The sequence below is a fragment of the Pongo pygmaeus genome, chromosome 9, assembly GCF_028885625.2.
Source record: "Pongo pygmaeus isolate AG05252 chromosome 9, NHGRI_mPonPyg2-v2.0_pri, whole genome shotgun sequence".
Lineage (NCBI taxonomy): Eukaryota > Metazoa > Chordata > Mammalia > Primates > Hominidae > Pongo > Pongo pygmaeus.
Window position 1 is genome coordinate 2,577,495 of NC_072382.2, and position 12,950 is coordinate 2,590,444.

General features: G+C 51.4%; 1 protein-coding gene across 2 annotated transcripts in view; it reads left to right on the forward strand.

The window, feature by feature from the left end:
* KCNQ1 (potassium voltage-gated channel subfamily Q member 1) overlaps positions 1-12,950 on the forward strand; it is a 405,949-nt gene that overhangs the window by 106,182 nt on the left and 286,817 nt on the right. The gene's annotated exons all lie outside the window — the stretch shown is intronic.

Here is a 12,950-nt window from a genome sequence, read left to right on the forward strand (position 1 = left end):
GTTCCCATCACCCGAAAGCTCCCTGATACCCCTTTGCGGCTAGCCCCTCCCCGCACCTGGGAACCGTGGACGTGTTTCCTGTCCCCATGGTTTTGCCTTTTCCAGAACGTCATGTGAATGGAATCTTGCAGCGTGTAGCCTCTGTGCCTGGCTTCTGTCACTTAGCATAATTCATTTGAGGTCCATCCGTGTCATGGTCTCTGCATTCAGCAGTTTGTCTCCTTTTATTTGGAAAGGATAAAATGTACCACAGTTTGTTTATCCATTCACAGGCTGATGGACATTTGAGCTGTCTCCAGTTTTCAGCTGTTATGATTAAAGCTGCCATGAATATTGCGTGCAGGTTTTTGAGTAATCATATGTCTTCATTTCTCTGGGGTAAATCCCTGGGAGTGGGATTGCGGGATCATGTGTTAGATGCATGTTTTCCTTTCGAAGAAACTGCCAAACCATTTTGCAAAATAGTAGGCCCGTTTTTCACTCTTAGCATCAATGTATGAGCATTCTGGCTCCTGCGGATTCTCACCAGCACTTAGTATTGTCTGCTTTTTAAGCTTTGCCCATTCTGAAGGCTGGAGCCATATTCCATAGTGGTCTTCATTTGCATTTCCCTAGTGACGAATGGTGTTGGCGTATTTGCCATTCATATATCTCCTTTGATGGAGTATCTGTTCAGTTTGTTGATGATTTTAACAATTAGGTTGTCTTCTTAGAATAATAATGTGAGTTGTAAGAGTCGTGTCTATGTTCTGGATATGAGTCCTTCACCAGATCTGTTTTACAAATATTTTCTCCCAGTCGTGGCTTTTTCTTTGCATTTTCTTAACAGGATCTTTCAAAAGAGCAGCAGTTTTTAATTTTGATGAAGTTCAATTCATCAGGGTTCTTTTTTTTTTTTTCTTTAGGGTTCATGTTCTTTGTGTTCTGTCTAAGAAATATTCGCCTAATCCAAGGTTACAAAGTTTTTTCTCCTGTTTTCTGTAGAAATTTTATAGTTTCACATTTCTTGTTTAGATCTGTGATTCATTTCGAGTTTAATTTTATATATGGTGACAGGTATGGATGGAGGTTAAATCTTTTTGCATGTGGTTATCCAGTTGTCCCAGAGACTTTTTTCCCATTGAATTACTTTGGCACCTTTGATGAAAATCAGTTGGCTGTTGTGTGTGGGTTCGATTTCTGGACTTTGTCATCTGTTCTGCCAGGAAAGCACTGTCTTGATTACTGTGACTTTTACGCTAAGCCTTGAAATCAGGTCCTGTTAATCCTCCAATTTTGTTCATTTTCAAGAGTGTGCTGCTCTGCCAGCTCCTTCACATTCTCATGAATATCTTAGAATCAGCTCGTCAATTTCTACCAAAAAAAAAAAATTTTGGCTAGAATTTTGATTGGCATTGCATTGGATATGTAGATAAATTTGGGTCTTATACACATCTTAGTAATACCAAGTTTTCTGATCCATGAACACAGTCTCGCTCCCCAGTGGCTCATACACGTCTTAATAATACCGAGTTTTCTGATCCACGAACATGGTCTCGCTCCCCAGTGCCTCATGCACGTCTTAATAATACCGAGTTTTCTGATCCACGAACACGGTCTCGCTCCCCAGTGCCTCATGCACGTCTTAGTAATACCGAGTTTTCTGATCCATGAACATGGTCTCGCTCCCCGGTGTCTTAGATATTTTTCAACACCACTCATCAGGATTGTGTAATTTTTAGTGGTGTGAAACTTGCTAGATTTGTTCCTAAGTATTTTATGTTTTTGAAGCTACTGAAATGATATTGTTTTCTCAGTTTCACTTTTGGATTATTTGTTGCTAGGATATAGAAATACAATTGATTTGTTCGTATATTAACCTTGCGTCCTGTGACTTTGCTCATGTTACTTATTAGTTTGAGAAGGTTTCTTGTTCATTTGTTTTTGGGTTTTTTTTTTTCTTTTTTGTAGATTCTTTAGGATTTTCTGTGGAGATGATTGTGTTATCCAAAATTAAGTCAGTCTTATTTTTGCCTTTTCAATCCATGTACTGTTTATTTCTTGTTTTTACTTGAATGCACCTGACAATGTCTGCCAGTGGGGAGAGGGCTGCTATCCTTGTCTTACTCCTAAGGTGAAGCGAGGTAATCTTTCACCATTAGGTATGGTGGGAGCTGTAGGGTTTTAGTAGAAGCTACTTATCAGGCGAAGAAGTTCCTCCTCTTCCTGGTTTGCTGTGAATAGAGAGTGCGTCAAGAATGGCTGTTGGATTTTTGTCAAGTGCTCCTTCTACCTCTATTGAGGTAATCATATGATTTGCAATGATCTCAATCACAAATTCTTTCTTAATTTGCTAGTGTGGGGAATTGCATTGATTGATTTTCAAATAGCAAAGCAACCTTGCTTCCCTTACACAAAGCCCACTTGGTCATGATGAATTTATTTCATTTTATTTTATTTATTTATTTTATATGTATTTGTACTTTTTTAAATTTTTTATTTTTTTGAGATGGAGTCTTGGTCTTTTTGCCCAAGCTGGAGTGCAATGGTGTGATCTCGGCTCACTGCAACATCTGCCTCCGGGGTTCAAGTGATTCTCCTGCCTCAGCCTCCCGAGTAGCTGGGATTACAGGCGCGCACCACCACACCCAGCTAATTTTTGTTCTTTTAAGTAGAGATAGGGTTTCACCATGTTGGCCAGGGTGGTCTTGAACTCCTGACCTCAGGTGATCTGCCCGCCTTGACCTTCCAAAGTGCTGGGATTACAAGCGTGAGCCACCATGCCCAGCTGTCATGATACATTTTAAAACACCTTTTTGGATGTGACTGACATCGGTTGTGTGTAGAACTTTCACGCCCACGCTCACGAGGACGTCGCCTGCCGTGTGTTGGCTGTTGTGTCTGGTTTTGGCATCAGATGCCGCTGGCATCAGAGAATGAGTTGGGAAATATTTCTTGCTCTTCAATTTTTAGGAAGAGTTTGAGTAGAATTGTAATGATTTCTCTCTTAAACATTTGATAGCTAGAACATGCGGAGGTATCTGGGCCTGGAGTTTTCTTCGTGGGGAAGTTTGCCATTGGAAAGTCAGCAGATACAGGGCCATGCAGGTTGTCTGTTTCTTCTTGATGAGGTTTTGATTGTTCATGTCTTTGAAAGTATTTGTCCCCAAGGAGCAGAAGCCCCAGCCTAAATTTGGAAACAAGACCCTGTTGTGCTGATATGTCATTCCTGAGCAGCTTAGGGGCTGTGGGGTTTGCAGACCTCCGAATGCAACCATCTTCAGGGCCCTGAGAGGGGCCCTGGGCTGGGTGGTCTCTGCCGCTGGCCATCCCACTGGGCACTGCCTCCCCAGGGATTCTGCAACAGGACACGGTGAGGGGCACGGGGGACAAAGATCAGACTTTCACTGTTTCCTTCCAGCTTTGCTCCCCAGGAAGGCAGTCCCTTCTCAGAGGAATGAAATTTAAGAAGACAGGCCCTACAAATTCACGACAAGTCTGCTTTTGACTCTCCCGTTTACTGTGTAAACTTCAGCCCTAAAACAACATACATCCTTCTGAAGTTGTTCACATATTAGCTCTTAAAACAGCAAAATCCGTGCACAATTTCCTCTCAATCCCTTAAAACATTCCTGAAAGGGGGAAAAAAAAACTGTTTAAATTCACCGCCTGTTATTAAAATCTCTAGATTTGCAGAATCAGAGTGAGGTACTCAGCAGTCAGAAAACAGACTAGACAGGCCCGCGTGCACACAAGCGCTGACACACATGCACACATACACGTACACAGGGCAGCCTTTAATAACCACAGGCCTTCCTGTCCCAACACCGTGCGGGCCCCTGAAGGGCCGGTGTGGGTTGCAGCTCCTCAACCTCTGCTAAAGTAAACAGGGTTCAACCCTGCGGCCTTCTCAGCACTCTCCCCAAGTCAAAAGAAGGGTGCTCAGCCCTTAGTCTCTTTGGTTTGCCGAACTTCTAGTGCTGGTGAAACTCTTAAATAAGACATTTTTAGAAGCTTCGGCTCCTGGCAGATAAAAATAATGTCCCCCGCTCCACTCCCTTTTCCCTCTATCCCAGTTCCAGCTAAGACAGTGATCAGAGGGGTGTACCGTCTTTGGGGTTAACAGCCATCAGCAGTGGGGTTCCCAGGCTGAAAGTAAATCCTCGTTTAACTGGCCTGGAGACGGAAATAGCCCTGCCTGGGGAAGATGGGGGATTTGCTTTAAATACGTGTAAAGCTGCCTGCCGGGCGGCTAATGGTGTCTGCAGCCAGGCGTGGGCGTCTCCGGGCCATGGGCTCCCCCACCACAAATTGCAGGGCAGCCGGCTTGGGCCACTCCTGTGTGTGCGGGGCCCTGGGTATGATTCCTGTGAGGCAGCTCCCAAACTGTGGGGCTCAGCAGAGGGTTCAGGGCTTGATTTGCGGGCAGCCCCACCTGCCTTTTTGACTGTGCAGAGCCCTGAGTGCCTCCCACACGCCCACGTTTTCCTGCCCGTGAGCCTTTTCTTCTGGTCGTCGGCCTGGAGTGCCTCCACTGGCACATTGAGTTCTGCCTTCAGAGCCCGGGTTTTCTGGTGGAATGGGGCAGGGGTAGGCTGACAGACCTCTTGGAGAGACAGGGCCCTCTTTCTTATAGGCCCACAGGGACCCCGCCTGGGGAGAGGGCAGCTTCAGGCCCTGAGGCCTATGGCCTGGACCTCTCCAGAGACCCTAGAACAGACCTCTGGCCTGGCCTTGCTGATGACCTGGAGCCCCTGGGTGCCAGCTGCAGCCCCCTGCCTGTCCAGGAGTCTGAGATCCAGGTATCAGCTAGATGGGTTCATTCTGAGGCTGTGAGGGAGTGTTCCAGGCCTCCCCCCAACTACTGTGGAAGGGTTCCTGGTCGATGCGTCACACCAGACCCTGCCTCCGCCTCCACACAGTGCTCGCCTGGCCTGCGAGTCCATGTCCAGGTTTCCCGTTTGATAAGAACACCAGTTGTATGGGAATAGGGGCCCACCCTAACCACCTCATCTTAACTAATAGCATCTGCAGCAACCCTGTTTCCAAACAAGGTCACATTCTGAGGTGTGCTGGAGGGTATAGGACCTCAACATATGAATTTGGGAGGCGGGGGACACAGTTTAGCCGGTAGGAATACCTACCTGTCAGAGGATTCTTTAATCCAAGGGTCTGCAAACCATAACCTACAAACCTGGCTGCTGATTTGTATAAATAAGATTTGATTAGCACACAGCCACGTGTGCTTGTGAACATCTCATCTCCGGCTGTTTTTGTGCTATAACAGCACACAATTGTCTGCTGGAGTTGTTGCAACAGAAATCGCGAGGCCTGCAAAGCCTAGAATATTTACTATCTGGCTTTTGAGAAAAAGCTTGTGAAGCCCTGTTCTAAACTATGAAAATAATGTTGGAGGTTGCTTTCTTTACCCACAGAGCCGTTGATGGGGTGAAGGGAGAGGGGTGAAATACAGTCACACGCAAATTCTTATCTTCCTCAGGAGAAAGCCTTAGGGAGCACACTATAGTGGAAACTGTCTTTAGAGAGTAGCAGACTTGGTTGTGGGTTTAAGGAACCGGTGAAATGAGAGTTCAGTGAAATTCTCAAATTCATGAGATCAGAAAATGGATAATATGTGGGTCAACTAAATAACCGAAAGCAACAGGGAGAAGTCAACAGAGTCAAATAGCAAATATAAAGATAGAAAGAGTCAAATCAAATGCATCCAACTTCACACCAAATGTAAATGGCCTGAATTCTTCTCTGAAAGACAGAGAAGGCCCTGCCATAGCTCTGGGCTTTTATCTTTTAACAAATACATTGCTCAATAGCAGTAAGTAAGGCAAAGCAATAATGAGTGGTTGAAAAATAAAGGAATGGCCAAAGAGATGCCAAGAAACTGCAAGCTAAAAGAAGAAAAGAGAGAGAAAAAACAGGGAGATCAGGATTAATATCAACACTGAAGCCCAAATAAGACAAGTGTGAATGAGATCAGGCACTATTAGAAGACCTGACTGTAATCTTTAAAGCATCAGACAACATAAAATACATAAAGGAAAAACTACTGAAAATCTGCAAGGACAGGAAGGTTAAATATGATAATGGGAGGAGATTTTAATGTACCTCTTTTGGAATAGGACAGTTCTAGTGGGCACAAAATAAGTGAGGACATGGACAGGTAAATGTTGTAATCATGAGCAATTTCAGATTCTAACAGTAATTTGAAATAACTCCTATTCTTGTTATCTATAGCCATGTAACAAACCATCCACAAATCTAGCACCTTCAAAATAGGCATCACGCCTGAGCTTGCTAGCCTGCAGTCTGGCAGGGCTCAGTGGAAAGGCTCATCTCCCCTCTGCGTAGTATCAGCTGGAGCTGGAGGTTCCACAGCATTGCATCTACATGGCTGGTAAGGCTCCTGTTCATGAGGGCTTCTCCAAGGCTGCATGGATTCCTCACATCTCAGAAATGAACAGTCCAGGAGACAGGCAGTGCCAGGGACTGCAGAGCCACCTGGCCATATTGTCTTGATGCACGTGTCACAGAGCCCAGGTTCAGTTGGGGAGGACTGGCAAAGAACTTCAGGACTGTGCTTTAAAACCAGCACTATAACTTCGAACCCTAATAATGGAGTTGTTTTGTTCCCTTATGTCTGCGGAACACTTACAAAACCAATCATTCATGTGGCTATAAACAAATCTAACCTACCTCAAAAAATTGAGATTTAACTGGCCATGTTCTCTGATCAAAACCCAATATCATGAGAAATAAATGATTAAAAGATTGGGGAAGAAAAATCCCTCACCTATTTGGGAATTAAACAACACTCTCCTAAATAGTCAGAAAGAAGAGATTGATGTGGGAAGTGCGGGCCCTGTAGGGCGTTATGAGATGTAGGCCCTGCTGCCTGCCCCAACCCCCACATCACTCCAGCTGCCCCCCAGCACCAACTGTAGATGCTTTTATTTTGTAAATTCCATGCCAGTGCCCAGATCACTTGCTGGTGGCTTCACTGTGTTTGCAAATGTTGTCCCCCACGTGGATTGAAATTCATCTATTGCCTGAAAGTAATGAAGTATGTGCCTTGCACATTGTGTAAGCATATGTGTTTATTCAGTGCGTCCTGGGTTCTCACCCCTTGCCAGGTGATGGGTTGATTCAGTGTGCTGGGGGTCTCCAGGCAGGGGTTCCACATAGTTTTTGCTTCATCAGAATCTGCTGATAAGCCCAGTTCAGGGCAGAGATTAGATGGGCCAGCCTGTGGGCACTCTGCCTAGCGCCATCTGCCTCTCCCACCCCAGGCAGGTGTCAGGTGGCTGCTGCGCCCTGTGTCCGCCTCCTGACCTTGAGAACACCCAGGTGAGGGAGGAAGTGGGCCGCACTCGGGAACCCTCACCCCGCCGGCTCGTGCAGCGAGCTGGGTCCCAGGGCTGGAGGCACCTCATTAAACCGCCTGAAACGTGTGTAACTCTAGTCGGCCCCCGTAAGGCACCGGCAGTACATGTGAAATTAAAATTACTGAGAGGCCCCGCTCTCCTCCCCACCGTGGGTGGGCAGCCTTCATGCGGAGGCCAAGGCCCGGAAGCCAGCAGTCCTGGGAAAGATTTGGCCCCAATGATAATGGGCCCAAGAATGTGCTAGGCCCAGGGTGTGGTCCAAGTTCCTTTCTTAGCTAACCCCTCCACCCTGAGAAGCCTCCCCCACTACACCCACACATGGGGCCAGCTGCCTTGAGCGCCTCCTGCTCAGACCCAGGTGAGGTACCTGAGTGACAAATGTCAAGAGTGTGCAGTTACTCCCAGAGCTACGGACAAGGGGCAAGGCCGGGCTGGAGGCACCGGCTCAGCAAGAGGGGTCACTTGAGACTCGGCCTGCAGGGAGGTTTTGCTCAAGGAGTGTCCCTTGAGCAAAATAGTGCACTTTTGTTGCTCTCTGAAAGCCTACCAGGCAGTCTTCCCAGAGGTGCTTCCCGGGAAGCCCATGGAGAGGATGCATTCGGCACCCAAGGCCTTATGGAATCAGTCCCAGGGTCTAGAGGGTCGTAGGGAAATGTGTGAACATGACTCCCCTCAGGCCAGGGGTAGACGCAGGCGCAGGGAGGATCAGGAAAGCCCTGGATCTTGTTGACACCCCGGGATGTGCCCCTGTGGCTACTATGTAGAGCACGGGGCAGGGGGAGGGCCGGCTCCTGTGGTTTTATCCTCCCGAGAGTCTCCCCAGATAGCCTACAGGGGACACTGGGCCTCATGCCGCCTGTCGGGACGGTGTCCGGGATGTGGGGACCAGACGACAGCTGTCACCCACTTGCAGGGCCCGGCTGCCTGGTGGATGGGAACGGCCGTCCCCATGACGACCCAGCAAGTCCCTTGCCTCTCTTGCTCACCAGGAAGAAGACACATCCGGGCAGCTGGCAGGTGGGGCTAGTTCTGGAGGGAAAGAGGCCCCGTGCCTCCCAGAGTCACCCCGAAATCATTAATGGGGAGACAAGCACACAGAGCAGCTGGCCGATTGTGGTTCTGAAGGTCAGAGATGGCTGCCGGCTATGGGAAGGCCTGTGTCTAGGGCTCTGCTGCCTGCTTCCTGGGCAGGGGCTCCTTCCTCCCTCTCTGTCTCTGGGGTCCCATGGGAAGTCAGGGTGGGGCCTGGTGTGTGGCTTCCACTGGCTTCCTGGGTGTGTCTTCCTGCAGGGCCAGGACCCCCAGAGTATTCCAGTGACTTCCGGGAGGGGGAACCAGACCAGGAGGAGTTCCAGAGGTGCCCTGTGGGGAGATGGCAGCATCCCAAACACGGGGGAGGGGGGTACGACCAGCCTGGGGACAGATAGCAGCATCTCAGCCGTGGGGGGCCATGACATCCAGTCAGGAGGGCTTAGTAGCATCTCAGACATGGCGGGGTGATGTCCAGCCCAGGGGAATGAAGGGGGTGACGTCCATCCGTCCCGGGGGGATGGAGGCGTGATGTCCATCCTAGGGGGATGGGGGGTGACGTCCATCCTCCATCCTGGGGGGGTGGGGGCAGTGACGTCCATCCTGGGGGAACGGGGGGTGGCGTCCATCCTGGGGGGACGGAGTGTGACGTCCATCCTTGGGGGACGGAGGGGTGACGGCCATCCTCGGGGGAAAGGGGGGTGACGTCCATCCTGGGGGATGGGGGGGTGATGTCCATCCTGTGGGGCTGGGGGGTGACTGATGTCCATCCTGGTGAGGGGGTTGATGTCAATCCTGTGGGGCTGGGGGGGTGACTGATGTCCATCCTGGGGGGGGTTGATGCCAATCCTGGGGGGATGGGGGGGTGACGTCCATCCTGGGGGGCGGGTGATGTTCATCCTGGGGGGTCGGGGGAAGGTGATGTTCCATCTGGGGAGACGGGGGGGTGATGTCCATCCTGGGGGGATGGGGGGATGACGTCCATCCTGGGGGGATAGGGGGGTGACATTCATCCTGGGGGAGACAGTTACATCCCAAACATGGGGGATGATGTCCAGAGTGGGGCTCTGCAGGTCTTTACGGGCCCCTCAGCCTCCCCTTCCACACCCCAAGTACAGCACCCACAAGGCAGGTGCCTGGGAGGGAGACACACCTGACCCCTGCCTGAAGTTTCTCAGCAGGATTTTGGGCACAAGGTGGGTAGTGAGCCGGTCTCAGCACTGAGCTTGCAGGTGGAGAAGGCGGGCCCCTGACTTTAGGGCGCTCTGGGCAGGATGAGGGCAGACGTGGAGGAAAGGAGGGATCCCAGCAGAGGCAGCAGTGGCTGGGGGAGGGCTTCACCGCAGGGAGAGTGAGGCTGAGCGGTGCCCTGCAGGACAGATAGGAACTCCCAGGCTGGAGCTGTGGACAGATAGGAACTTCCACAGCCAGGAAGGCCAGGTGACGTGGAGGGCCCCAGGCAGCTAGGCCAGCATGGGACGGGGCGTCAGGTCAGCAGGGCTCTTCTGTGCTGTGTGCAGCATGAGAGTCTGTACCCCACCTGTACTCAGGACCCTGCCCCCCGATGACGAGGTTGCTTCTCTCTTGAGCACACGGAACACCACCTTCCTGCTACAGTGTTCCCATGGCGTTTCCACAGGCCCGGGCCACTGCTGTCATTTCGCCCTCCCCACAGTCCTAGGAGGTGGGCACTGCTGGTGCCCCATTTTACAGATGTGGATGCTGAGCACAGAGTGGCTGAGCTGCTCATCTGGGTCCCCCACCTGGGATGCCACCAGTGTCCTCACACTAGCCTGCTCCTGCCCTGTGCCCATCCTTCTCCTGCTTAGCCATCCTTTCTCTCGCTAATATGTGAGACGGGGCTCCCAGGGGGCCTGGCCAAGGTAGCAGGTCCCCCCACCATACTCCCAGTGCCACCCCTGGCTGCCTGGAGCTAGCTGTGCAGGGGCCCAGAGGCCCTCCCCTCCGAGGAGGTGGGCCTGTTCCAGGCTACCTTGGGCGGGCAGGGCCTTGAGCGGCCAGGGCCTTGGGTGGCCAGGGCCTCAGGAGGGACACAGAGGGCCCCACTCAAGGTCGCGGGCTGCACATTCCATGGGGCCTGGGGAAGCAGCCGAGCAGAAGGATGCAGCCCCAGACTAAGGCTGGCTCAGCGTGGCACCCCAGCGGTGCCCGCACTAAGGGGACACTTGGCAGGGGAGGGGCTGTGGCAGGGCAGGGTCGTGTCCCTAGCAGTAAGGCCAGGACAGGGCAGCTGGACCCCGACTGTGCCACCCTCAGCCCAGTGGATGGTGCATCTCACCTGGGCCTGCCCGGCTGCACTGTGGTGCCTGCCCCAGGCCAGGCTACCTTGGGCAGGGTGGGGACTGGTGCTCCCCGGGGGGTGGGGGGTGAGGGCGGGGGTGAGTGTGGATGAGGGCCCCAGCTGTGCCCAGCACGTCACTGGAGGCCCACAAGCTCTCAGCACAGGCTGGCGGCTGGGAGCAGCTGGCCACAGGCAGGCCCTGGGACAAAGGGCGCTTTGAGCCGCCTGAGTGCCTGCATCGCCCTCCGGCCAGCTGACCCTCCCCGGAGCCGAGGCTGGCTCTCTCTGTGGCTTATCAGGGTCGGGCCGGTGTGGAGTTGGAACAGCTGGCCCCAAAGCCCGCCAGCCGGGCTCTATGCTGTGGGGACCACTGCCCCCACAGGGAAGCGCCTGGCTCAGCACAGGCCCAGCCCTCTGGCTTCCTCGCTATGGGAGGGGGTGAGACCCTAATCCCGGGTCCCCACAGCACCCTCAGCCTAACCCCTGTGTCCACCCCTCTTCAGAGTCTCCAGGCCCCATCTTGGCCTGATGAGGCCTCATTGTCTCCTAAAAAGTGTGGGCACAGATCTCAGGCTTTTCAGGGGTGGGTGGATTCCTGGCTCCAGTGGAAGGTCCCCAGGCCTAAGTCTATGGGGCGCCTGGGAGGCCGGCTGTGTTTCTGTATCCTTGACCCCGGCCCCTTCCACAAAGCTCAGCTCTGATCCTTGGTGTTTAATCTTCATCTTCCGCCGTCTTTAAAATTAATTTTCCTTTAAAGATACTGTAGAGCAGTAACATCAGAGACACCAAAATAGACAAAAGAGATAATAGAAGAGTAATATCAGAGACACTAAAGTCCTCGCGATAAGGGTCTGCGAGGCTTCCTTTATGTTTTGCAAAAAAATCTATATATTTCATCCAGAAAGACAGGATGTGAGCGCAGCTGGTCAGAACCAGTTATTTCAGGCTGCCCTGTGATCTTTCCCACGTGATTGATTGACACAGGGACCTTCTCTAGGGTCCTAAATTATGTGGTTCTAGCAGCATGGAACTTCAAAACACATTGAACCCCAGAAAATCTTCGCTATGTTGCAGATTCGCCGGCTGATAAAAGCAAAACAATAGATAAGATGGCCAGGTCGACCTTCAGCCTTCTCGGAGAACACCGGCTCCACGGCCGGTTGCAACACGTTTGAGCCAAAGTGCGACCTTTCCCCCCTCTGTTCACTCAGAGACTAAAAATCCCAGATAAGCACCTGCTTTGCTAAACCCTTGCTGGCCCTCCGGCTTTGGGCAGATCTCCTGTTTATGCCGCCGTAACCCCACAACACCGGATACCAGCATGGGGCCAGCCTGCGGGGCTGTGTGTCTCCTCCTGTGTGACCTTGAGCTACCTTGAGCTTCCATTTTCCTTCCACACCATGCACTGATTTCCCCTGGGTTGAGGTTGAGGGTCCCAGGGTCTGCCTGCCTAATGACAAGATTTCAGTACCAATAGTGAAGCTGTCAGTGGCAGTGACTGTGCCTTAGGGTGTCCCGTTGGCATCCAGGGCCCCCTGTGAAGGATGGCACCGAGCTCCATTCAACATAAGTCTTGTCAACGTTCCGATGAAACAAGATTAGGGGAATTTTACAGCTTGCCTGTGTTTTTCCACCCAGGGCCCTTTGCACTGCCTGCTATTTGTTTTCTGTCTTCATCCTGAGAGGGCTCAAGGTCTGCGTGCCATTTTGCAATTGACAAATGGCTTGTGCTTAGCTATTTCGTTTAATGCTGAACTAACAATAGTCAGTGAAGATTAAGAACTAAAGGCTCAAGGACAGCTACAGATGACCACAGCTGGAGTGTGGCAGATACTCGGGGCCGCTGGGTGGCCCTGAAGGCCCATAGAATCCTTTTGGAGACCTGACCCGCGGGAGCCCAGGTGAACAACCGCCACGGGCCAGGGCCCCTCAAGGCACTCATTTCAGCATCAGAGAACACACATCATGTAAAATTCACCATTTCAGCCATTTCAGCCATTTCAGCCATTTCACGGCATGCGATTTGGTGTCATTTAGTACATTCACAAGGCGGTACAGCCAACACCTGTCTCCAGTTCCAGAGCTTTTTCATCACCTCAAAAGGAAAACCATCCCCATTGCCCTTCTCCTAGTTCCTGACAAACATGTTCTTTTTTAAAATTATGGTGAAATATAAGGCCAGGCGCAGTGACTCATGCCTGCAATCCCAGCAATTTGGAAGGCTGAGGCGGGCGGATCAC